The 12,108-nt window shown below is 33.6% G+C and overlaps 1 long non-coding RNA gene across 1 annotated transcript; it reads left to right on the top strand.

Annotated features, from left to right (window-relative positions):
* Positions 1 to 8,196: 8,196 nt before the first annotated feature.
* On the top strand, positions 8,197 to 9,655 carry LOC145794848 (uncharacterized). Its single transcript, XR_014334804.1, has 2 exons — positions 8,197 to 8,606; positions 8,978 to 9,655. It is a non-coding gene; the product is annotated as an uncharacterized LOC145794848 (long non-coding RNA).
* Positions 9,656 to 12,108: the final 2,453 nt, after the last annotated feature.

Genomic DNA, 12,108 nt, shown 5'->3' with positions numbered 1-12,108 from the left:
GTGGTAGCCTCAGCACCCCCCCCCGACAACGCCTCCTCGTACAGCGTGAACCCCACCGTTCATGCATCCAACGCTCTCTCCTTCGATGTGGGCAGCATCAGCTCTATCTCTGAGGGGATTTGGTAGTTCCTCCGTACCTCCTTCAACTCCTCCGCCGTAAACGTGGACTTGTCGGCCTTGGTATGCCAGTGGTCCGGCTCCGCTTGGCTAATTGGCTTAGCAGCTACGATCATCATTGTCAGACGAGCCCGCGCTGTTTGACCAGCTTCCCTCTTCTCCCTCTGCTCCACTCGATACTGTTCCACCAACTCCACCGCGTCGTCGTCTCCCAACAAGTCAAGCCTCATGGCTGGCACTTCATCTCGGGCCATCTCTCCTACGTGTCTATGTATTGCTTCAGCCACTGGCACAAGGAAGTTCGCAAAGTGTTGCAGAGGCGTGTCACACGAGACAAATGAGTTCACTTCAGCAATGTGTTGGTCTTTTGCAATAAGATAGGTAAAACGAATGACTCCAAATGCCCATGGTTTGCCTATATTCCAAGGGTCAAGATTCAATTTCGCCAGCTTGAAAATTTTTAAAAAATTTCCGCTCCCGCCTCTTCAATGCCCTATATTAGCCTACCCCTTCATTTCCTACTAACACATCACTTTCCCTATTATGGGATTGTGCTACGTGTACGACCATGATCCACTACTCTCTTCCCCTTCCCTGTCTATTCCACTTCACATCATCACGTGCCACACCGCGCCTTGATCCCCGCGCGCCGCCATTTCCCCTTCTCACTCGGTCACCCTTCGTGATCGGCCCTCCTCGCAGTTGGTCTTCCCACTCAATCACCCTTCCAGGTCAGCCCTTCTCGCAGTCTGTCTTCCCACTCGGTCACCCTTCACGGTCGGCCCTCCTCGCAGTCGGTCTTCCCACTTGGTCACCCTTCACGGTCAGTCCTTTCGCAGTCGGTTTTCTCACTCAGTCACCCTTCTCGGTCGGCCCTCTTCGCTGCCGGTCTTCCCACTCAGTCACCCTTCACAGTCGGCCCTCCTTGCAGTCGATCTTTCCACTCGGTCACCCTTCACGGTCGGCCCTCTCACAGTCGATTTTCCCACTCGGTCACCCTTCCCAGTCAGCCCTCCTCACAGTCAGTCTTCCCACTCGGTCACTCTTTATAGTCGGCCCTCCTCGCAGTCGATCTTTCTACTCGGTGACCCTTCACGGTCGGCCCTCCTTGCAGGAGATCTTTCCACTCGGTGACCCTTCACGGTCAGCCCTCCTCACGGTCGGTCTTCCTACTCGGCCACCCTTCGCGGTAGGCCCTCTTCTTAGTCTGCCTTCGTAGTCGGCCCACTTCACAGTCGCTCTTCTCTCCATCGACCCCTCGCAACCCCCATCTTCTTTCTTATTCCCTTCGTTGGACTGACGTTGCACTTGGGAATGGGGGACTACTGACATAGGTAGGCCCATAGGGACTTTTGGCCCACCACTTAGAGCCCAATGCATAACTCAAACACTAAAGCCCAACATTGTTAGAACCCAACGTTGCACCAAGGACCAATGATACTTAAACACTTGCCAACAGAAGAACCAGCCACATGGGTAGACAAAGATCCTACAAAGTTATTGCACCACGCATTAACCATTAATGAGCTCCCCTAGAGCATTTAATGCGATAACCCCTTTACGTCGAGGTAGAACGACTTCACTATGAACAAGGCAAGCTAAAACGTAGGCTTTCGACCAACATGACAGGTTAGAATGAATAAAGAAATGATGAGCAAAGGATATAAGCAAGCTTCTAAGACAAAAAGAAGGTTAAGTTCATCTCCATCCTATCTCTACATTCCATCACTCTCTCTTCTCTAACTTGCTCGTCGGAGGGTTCGCTGGGTGACTCCAGTTCCCCGTTGAACTCTTGTGCAGGTTTTTCCATGGGCCCAATAATCGGACAACGATTTGAGAGGCGTGGATCTACCCGACCCGTTCCATCAGGAGCTAGCAGCATTATCAATATATATATATATACATATTTAGAAGTATCATGAGAAACATAATTTTTCACAAAACTAGGACCCTCCATAATCTTCTATTAAAGCATAGACTAGTGCGAGAGGGGGTTGGAGTTGTGCATAGTGCAAGCGAGGTTCATTTCTGTAGGGGCTGGTGTGGGCCTGAAATTATGAATTTTACTTGAGGCGGACATCAAGACTTACAACAATGGGCCAAAAAATCACAGGTGACCCAAAAAAAAGCCAAAAAAAAGAAAAAAGAAAAAAAAGGCTTCATAATTATAAAAAAAAAAAAATAGAACTCATTTTCTTAAGCTACATGTTAACAAAATTTATATAAAAAAAAATGGCAAATATGATATACGAAAACAAGTGGCAATTAACCAACAAGATTAAATAAAAAAAAAAGTATTTAAAGTAAGATTTTAACACTAATATATATATTTATTTAAGATAATGTATTTATGTTGTCTATTTTAGAGTTAATCTAATAAAAGTTCATAATAATGGGTCTATTTTTCAAAATGAAATTGAGTTAAAATCAAATATTTTTTATAAATAATTTCATTTAGTTGAGACTAGTTTTATGAAATTTAACTTATGGGAAAAAAATTTAATTTTGCCATACACTTTAATTAAGAGTGAAAATTTTGACATGACATGTTAATAAGACAAACTAAATATGGACAAAAAATAACATGATATGATCACACGAAAAAATAAACATATTGAATTAACGTTGAGGTAATTCTAATCAAACTCAAAAATAAAACAACATGAAAATGACTAACACGAAATGATACACATCCCTATTCTTAACCCTTCCAACACCACCCACTGTTCATCACCACCACATTCAACCACCCAACCAAGGATGGAGCCGGAAAATATGTTTATAGGGGTTAAAATAAGTATAAAAAAGACAATTCTCAGCAAAAGATTTTCAACGTTACGTGATTTGAAAGTGTCAAATGATTTTCAACGTTACGTGATTTGAAAGTGTCAAATGTGGACAACTTTATCTCGTATTGAAAGATTGTTTTTGTGATTCGAACTATAGACACCTAAAATCAAATCAACACAACTTATGATATTATATAATATAATTGGGGATCATTCCCTATTCATTGCAAGATAGCTTTTGAAATAAATGAGTAATTGAAGTTGTTTTCAAAAAATTAGAGTGATCATTCCAAATACATTGAGCTTATTTGGGATGTGGGTTGGCTTTTTGGCTTTTTAACTTTTTGACTATTTTAGCCTGGAGCTAAAAAGTTTTGTTTGTGATTGGTTTTTTGACTTTTTTGAGAGAAAAAATGAAAAGATTATGGGTTAGATTTAACATTTTGTCCTATTTAGCTAAAATAGTCTATTTTGTCTTATATGATTATTTTAGCCTAAATGTTCTTCCCAAACAAGCTTATTGTAAAAATACTACTGAAATAGAGGTGAATAAAAGAAATTTTGAAATCTTAGGGGGGCAATTTTATGTACATATCATAATATTCTTAGAATTGATGGGTAATAATATAATTTTGAAGAATTTTGGGGGCCATGACCACCCCATAGGCCATGGCGCAGCTCCGTCCTTACACCCAACCTCCCACCAACGCTGTCCTTCGACCACCACCTTTCAAGGCCAACGACTATCTTTGGCTCTATATCAACTATGTTCAATCACCACCTCTCTTAACCAGCAGTCACCTCTCACTAGCGTTTTTGAGAGTAATCTCACGCCTCCAAGCCACACAACAAACAGTAACCCATTGTAGTAGTATCACTTGATCACGGCACAACAAGACTCACGGCCCAACATCACACAACATATCAGGGATCCAATTAAGACAAAACATTAAGTAGAACAGCAAAAGGTTAATTTTAATTTCAAATCAAGAACACATAAAAATAAATAAATGGGCTCAATTTTACCACTTGTGATTTGACTCATTTGTAGGTTACCTCTATATTTTAATAATAGGCAGCAAGCTTTAATTGTTTTGATACTTTGTTCAATTTCATTAATAATTATTCAAACTAACAAAAAGTGATTAACACGTTTGTTCTAACACAGTTGAAATCAAAATTCAAAATAGAAAGACGGGAATGACACTTCTTCATCTTCTTCTTTTTTTTTTTTTTTTTTTTTTTTATTATTATTATTATCGTAAATCCTAACTAAAGCCAATTATACACATTATGGTAAACATAATTATACTCATAATAAAATCAAATTAATTATACACATTATTATGCACATAACATAATATCTATTTAGTAATTTATATTTTTCAGTTAATTATACACATGATAAAAATTAAATTACAAATTAGTTGATATTATTTGACATGCATTATATAAGTGTACTTATTTAGATATGCGCACTTATTTGGATCACATTACCTCTCTATTTTTCTGCATGTCTTTTCATAAAAAATCAAAAAATATATTTATTTGGATCATCTCAAATATCTCATTAATTTAAGTTCAATTTAATTAATATTTGATTAAGTATAAAATTACATAAACATTTAGAAAAGAAAGAATATTTAACATATGAGAGAGAGTGGATAAGAATAGGAAGATACAGAGAGCCAATTTAGTCATATAATATTTATCATTAGCGATGTTAATATTACATTTTAATCCAAAAGTCGAGTGAAACTCTTTACCTATTGTTAAAATACATGGCGAAATAAATTTGGCTCAAACCATAATAGCTAAATGGAACAAAGATGTGGTTAGGTTACCTATCACTTAAAGAATAAAAAATCCAATGACATGCCGCCTATAATTACACAAATGATAAATATAAATTTTTCTATAAAAATTAGGGTGAATTATATTAACGGTTTCTCTGTAATTTGAAATTTATATTATTTTGGTTTTTAATTTTTTAATTATAATATTTAATCTTAAATTTTGAATCTCATTCCAAAGAAAGATAATTGAGAACATTATTGCTCCATTTCAAGAGTAAAATTGTTAATTTGATAAAATATAAACTAGTTTGACACAAATAACTATAAAAAATTTATTTTTAAATTTTAAAAAATTATTTCTACTCACTGAATATAAAATTATATAAAAATAATAAATATGGCACATTTTTATTTATTTTTTATTTTTTTATCAAATCAATTTTTAGTTTGTGTTTAGATGATGGTCATGTAATGGGTGGTTGTTTTTGTTGATATTTTTTTATGGTTATCATATAATATGGTTATTAGGTTTTTAATGTATAATAAAAATATGTAATATATGAAATATTTTTAGTTTTGAATTTTTGATTCAATGGAATGGTTTAATAATGACATTAAAATTGTTGTCATGTTTGACTTTTGAAAAAATAAAAACTAATTTAACTAAAATAAAAATTAAAAAAATTATTCAAAAAAAACTATTCTACCCTCCCAAAAGATAAAATTATATAAAAATAAGAAGTTTTTAATTTTTTTTTCACCAATTTAATTTTTAGTTTCTTAGAAAAATTTTCTAAAAATAAATTCTGAAAACCAAATTAAACAGAATTTTATAACAAAACAGGTTCTAAGATTATTCATTAAAAAAAGGCCATTATATTTCAAACAACATATAAGTTAACCAATACAAAATAAGTTGTATAACGACTTTGCCCTTCAAACGGAGCAACAATGCCTTCAATTGTCCTTATCTGGAACGAGATTCAAAATGCAAGATCAAATGTATTACAATTGAAAGGTCAATGACCAACGTGACACAACTCTCAGACTGTAGGCACTATTAGTGTAATTTGCCCTAAAAATTATAGTGAAATAACATTTTTTAAGGATAAATTACAAATGCACCTCCTGAGATTTGTTTAAAGTATAGATTGACCTCTGTGATTTCGAAAATTACAAATACCCCATTGTCAGAATTTTTATTTAACAGAATTAACTAAGAAAATGAAATTCATAATTGCTCTTCTATAAAATAATAAAATTACCTAAATTATTAATTGAAACATATTTATAACATTATTAAAAAATATTAATTGATTTCATAATTTATTAATAAAAGGGGTTTTTTTTTTAAGGTTCCTCGTATTAAGATTTTATAGCATAAATGACATTTAATATTTTCATAATGTCTAAGGTCCCTCAAGTTGATTCAGAGAAAATTAGTCTAGAGAAATTTTGTCCAGAGAAATTCTGGACTTCCAAATAATTTCTCCGGGTTCAACTCAGAGAAAATTCAAATTTCTCTGGGTTCAGTTTGACCAATTTTCAAACCAGAGAAAATTGATAAATTCTGGACTTCCAAAGCGCAGAGAAAATTGACTTCACCAATTTTACTCAATTAAAGGCAGAGAAAATTAAACAAATTTCTCTGCCCCCTGCCTCTCATAGACTCAACTTTCCAGAGAAATTTGTTTAATTTTCTCTGCCTTTACCCCTGCCTCTCATAGACTCAACTCTCCAGAGAAAATTTGAAAATTTCTCTAGTCTTCCCTTCTTTCCAGAGAAATTTTCCTTCTCTGGCTTTTAGAGAAATTTCCCTCTCTAGAGAAAATTTCTCTGGCCTTCCTAGCCTTCCATTCTCTCCAGATAAATTTCCCTTCTCTAAACCCAAAGAAATTCATTCAAACCAGATAAATTTCCCAAACCTAGAGAAATTCGCAAAGAGATGGTGTATATAACACGCAGCTCTGAAGAGACCAAAAGCTGGTTTTGAACAAAACCGTAGGCTGAAAAATCACCCACATGTATAGAACCAGATAAGAAGAGACTCTCTTGATGCTCCAAAACCTATTCAAATTCATCACCAAACAAATGGGTATTTCGATTTCTCACTTTTTCTGGTAATTTCAGTTTCGAAATCAGGACAATTTGCTCAAAAAATGTCGAAAGATAAATAGATTAGATTATTCGTAACGTGAGACAAATTATCACTACACACAAATGGGTGTTTCGATTTCTCACTTTTCTGACAATTTCAGTTTCAAAATTAGGACGATTTGCTCAGAAAATGTCAACAAAAAAAAAATGTTCATCAAGTGCTTGAATCGTAATGCGAGAAACCCAGGCCTAGAAGATGCTTCTGTTGCAGCTGAGAAGCAAGCAAGAAACAGAAGAAGACCACCAATTTTTCCTGCGGTTGTTACGATTCCAATATTGTCCGCATCGCTTCCAAGCCTCGAGATCTATATCACATTCCAGGTAATCTACACCTGCGTTGCCAGAGCTTCAATAGACATTGTTTCTAGTTACAGAATCCCTAACAAAGTTCTGAATCCTTCCCACTCCGATTCGCCGATCGTGACGCATGGCGGCAATAGAGAAGGGGAGGAAGAAGAAGTCGGCGTCGGAGGGATTGGTGGTGAGGAAGTGGGACTTGCCGAGGACTTTTTGAAGAAGGATTCGCTGGCGTAGTTGCCTCCTGGATCGCTGGAGACTGGGAGGAGGACGTTGGTGAAGGGATGGGATTTGTGGGTAGGGTAGACGAAGATCTTGAAGCTTTTGTTCATTTGGTTGTAGGGGAGAGAGAGAGAGAGTGGGCAAAGAGTCAAATTTCTCTGATATATGTTTAGGGACCTTAGATATCAAAAAATAATTTTGTGGATCTCTTCCATTATGAAAAGTGGGGGAGGGACCCTAGACTAATTTTTCCTTAATAAAATGGACGATTTGTTATAAAATTAGAAACCTCAATGGATGGAATGTAATTTTTCGAACTACAGGGGAGTGATTCGTATTATAATCAAACCTTAGGAGTGTATTTGTAATTTATCTTTTTTTAAATGATAAATTATAAATATACTCATGAGATTTTACTTAAAATACAGATTACTCCATGCAATTTTGAAAATTATAAATATTCCATAGTCAAAAAAATGTATTTAATAGAATTAATAAAAAAAATAAAATTTGTAACTACTTTTCTATACAACAATAAAATACTATAAATGATTAAATGAAATATATTTCTGATATCATTAAAAATTATTAATTAACTTAATAATTTATTAATAAAATGAGTCATTTGTTATGAAAACAGAAATTTAAAAAAGTAAAATATAATTTTTAAAATTATGAAAAACAACTCATATTTTAAATAAATTTTAGGGGAGGAAATGTTATAATTTACCATTTTTTAGAAGATGACATTAACTTCATTGCAGTGGGGGCCATCTATCTTATCTCCTATAATTAGCCAAACTTCCATTCAAGTTTCTATTGTTTCCCAAAACCAAAATAGAACCCCCAATCATTGTACTCACTTTCCATCCATGATTGCATGTTCCTACTGTATACTATTTATCAAGAAGCCTCTCTCTCTCTCTCTCTCTCAATGACCATGTCTGAAAACTCATCACCAACAGCATTATCAGAGACTCCATTCCCAACCAGTCCAAATGTTCAGTTAGTTTCAAAATCCTTATCCGACAGGCTTCTAGGCAAATACTTTGATGCTTCGGAGTTCGACTTCGATTACCAACAGAGTGGTCTATGGTCTCCTCCGGTTCCCCGGAGAGTGTTCTTGGACTCCCCCGGCAACATTTGCTCTGACGATGACATGCTCGCCAAACTAAACAATTTGAAGAAGAAAGTTCACTGGTTTACATGCCACACTTGTTGTTTCAATGTAAGAACTTGTTCCTATTCTCTATAAATTTATCAAAAAAAAAAAAATAATAATAATAATAATAATAATTACTCAGAATTTAAAATCTAAAGATATGATTCATTCTTATTGTGTAATTTCAATTATGGGTAGTTTTGGGGATATCTTTTTGGATTAGATAGCATTTTGAATCTGTATAATCTCATTCTATATACACAGATATGCATAGAATGTTTTAAATTTGATTTTTGGTGCTTTCAAGCTTGATATTTTTGGGTTAGATAGCATTTTGAATCTGTATAATCTCACTCTATATACACAGATATGCATAGTATGTTTTGAATTTGATTTTTGGTGCTTTTAAGCTTGATATGCTTTTTGTCTCTTTGCAGCCCTTTTGGTGCTATTGAAGGAAGTGTTTAGTGTGCCAATGTTGCTTCTCTTCATACGCTATTCAAAAGCATGTTTTGCCTACAAGCTACGTACTCAGAGTTTGTGTTTAGAAATGTATTTTGAAAAATCAAGATATCGTTTAGATTCATTATAGGTGTGAGTCTCGCCAAATGAGACTATCTAGATTACTCATGATATTTTGGATAAATTCTTAGATATAATATAATTCACATGTTGGAATATAGTGTGAAATTTTATGTCATGAGATTCTTTATCCCAAAATGTCACAGTTTCTTATCCCAATGAATCTCAACCATTGGATCATATTTTAAGATTAATTTATATCGAGATTTGCATATGATCCATTAATTGGGTGTATATTGAAATAGAAAGAAACGAGAATTTTGAGTCAAAGAATGACTCAATTTCACTCGAACTAGTAGGTCACAAAATTCACTTAAAAAAATACATGGGTGTATATAGTTAGCAGGGATCCTTTGTCGCAAAATCCCTCTCCACCATATGATGAGACCCAAAAACTCGTCTATGTCATAAAATGACTGCATTCGAATACAAGGTAGAGGAGATCCTGGACAGAAAATCTGATTTCATGTATGTTTTGTATTAATAGATGTATCGTGTACGTGTCTGTTTTCTTTCAATGAATGGGTGCATTCTCTCATTGTTCATTGATACTATGTTTCTTCTATCATCATTTCACAATCACAACATAATAATGAGCTTGTTTGGTGCAACTTGCAATGTAAAAGTATATATCAGAAACGCCTTTCTCCTTCTTCTCAATAATGAAATTATTTAATTTATTCTTTTTTCATAAATTGTAAACAGAAACTTCAACGGATTCTAAAATAGAAGTGAGAAAAATATAAGTAGAGCCAGCAAGCACCCAATCAGGGCCAACCATCTTTGAGTAAAGTAGTCCTTCAAGATTTGAACTGTTCTGCAAACATTCCTTGCTTTAGATAACAGAAAAGAATTTGCAGATTGGTTTGGTTCCCTTCCATACCAAAGCTAGACCTTTGCTTTTGATCCAACAGATAGGGACGTTGCATAACAGTTGATTTTTCTTGAATTGAAAATAAGTGGGACCCGTGGGTACTAGGTTCCAAATCTTCCAATCCTTCATACAGTGTTTGATTTTCCTTCTTTTTTTTTTTAATTTTTTTAATTTTTTATCTTTCTCTTCAAAACAAAGATCAATGATGAAAATTGGTTTAAAAATGAATACTATGAACACGGGTTTCAAGAATCAATATCATTTCGTGTTTGAATGGCCAAATATGTGCATATTTGTAATTTAAACACTGCGCAAAAATCGTAGACTGTTACATTTTATATATAAAAAATCAATAACAAAAAAAAAAGGAATTGATATTCATACTCAATTTTAGTCTGTCTCTTAGACTCTTGTGTTGAGGAAAGTTAAAAAGACCCAAAAAAAAAAAAAAAAAAAATAGTATGAGATGGTTAAAGTGTAATGCCAATATAAGTTTTCAAGAAAAAATTAGCGTACATTTTAGGGAGAATAAAAGCTAGATTGTTTCCATTTTCTTTTTGTTTTCTATTCTTTGGGGGGAAAAAAAAAAGCGTATGGAAAACTTATAGTAAATGATTTTCTAAAATTATTTGGATTTAAATTTTTTTTTAAAAAAACACAAATTTTATCCCACATTTTAAATTGTTGCTATGAATTTCAGAAAATTGTTTTCGCACAATAAAAAAATTAGAAGTAATTCAATCATTAGGTCACTTAATCTGTAGTCTAAGGCCTATAAAAAAAAAAACAAAAAATCTCAACAACCAAATATTTTATTGTCAAATGCGTAGTAGAATAAGATATCATTTTTAAATTTAGCCTAAAATCTCAAAAAATCTTGACAAAAAACAATATGAAGTTCATGAATGTTTTTAAACTTTTGATCATTCTTGTTCTCAAAAATATGAATTTTTTTTTACAAAAAAATAAAAACTAAACCAAATAAATCTAGGGCTATCATAGTACTTTTTTTAAAAAAAAATTAATCTTGGGTATTATTAAAAGGGCTCTTGACTACAAATTTTATTGACCGAGGCTAACCACAAGCTAGTACATGAATTTAACAGTGACCCATCAACAAACTTATGCATTAACTAACAGAAGGAATTTTCAGTCTCTCTTTTCTGCCAAAGCCAGAGATTTTTTTTTTTTAAGCCTGAAATACACTACACAACACAACTCTTATTTTTAAATTTCAAAGTCCGAATCTGATGAACTTGTCTTTTGTCTGTTCTAGATTGGATTAGATTCCCCCTTCCCTAGCTTTTTTACTTTTTTTAAATATATTTATTAATTTTAAAATAATGGTAGGGTGCAGTCTCTCTCTATTTTTTCTTTAATTTTGAATTAAAAGTGAATTTCTTACTTAATTATTTTTATTACAATTGGTAGGAAGAGAACAGAAAAAAGAAAATTGAATAGTATAGTGAAAAAAATCTAAATCAACGAGCCCAATAACTTCTAGATCAACAACGAAAGATAAGTCATATCTAAAATAATTTCCAACCATGAAGTACATACAAAAGTGTTGTTGAATAATTTTCTGTATACAGTGATCAAAACTGTTGCTTTAGGCTCCCAATTTTGGAAGGTCTCAGACTTTAACTCACTTTGTTTAAGGTCCTAAAATAATAATAATAATAATAATAAATAGACAAATACCCCTCATGTAAAATTCAAGAATTTTTTTAAAAATTTTTTTTATTGTCTTGAGATCCAAAAGAAATAAAAGAAAAATCTTTATTGAGAAATGTCTCCTATTACGAATATTGAAAACACATTTTTTAAAAAAGAATTTATTAAGAAATTCTTTTTTCTTTTTCTTTTTCTTTTTCTTTTTTTTTTCCAAAGATAGAAGTAAGCAACACCCATCTTCTATAAGAGGCCTAACTAACCATGACGGGGGAGCTGCTCCCCAAAGCAAATTACCCACCCCATAGACACCTTGCCGCCTAGCTAGAACATGGGCCACACGATTTATGAGGAAGTTTTAAGAATGGGCCAACAATAATCCAAACAAGCCGTAAGAATGGGCCAAGACTAACAAGCAAACTCACCAAACAAATATCTACC

Source organism: Camellia sinensis, chromosome 7 (genome assembly GCF_055761805.1).
Source record: "Camellia sinensis isolate YWXY chromosome 7, ASM5576180v1, whole genome shotgun sequence".
NCBI classification, from domain to species: domain Eukaryota; kingdom Viridiplantae; phylum Streptophyta; class Magnoliopsida; order Ericales; family Theaceae; genus Camellia; species Camellia sinensis.
This window is presented reverse-complemented; position numbering and strand designations above follow the sequence as displayed.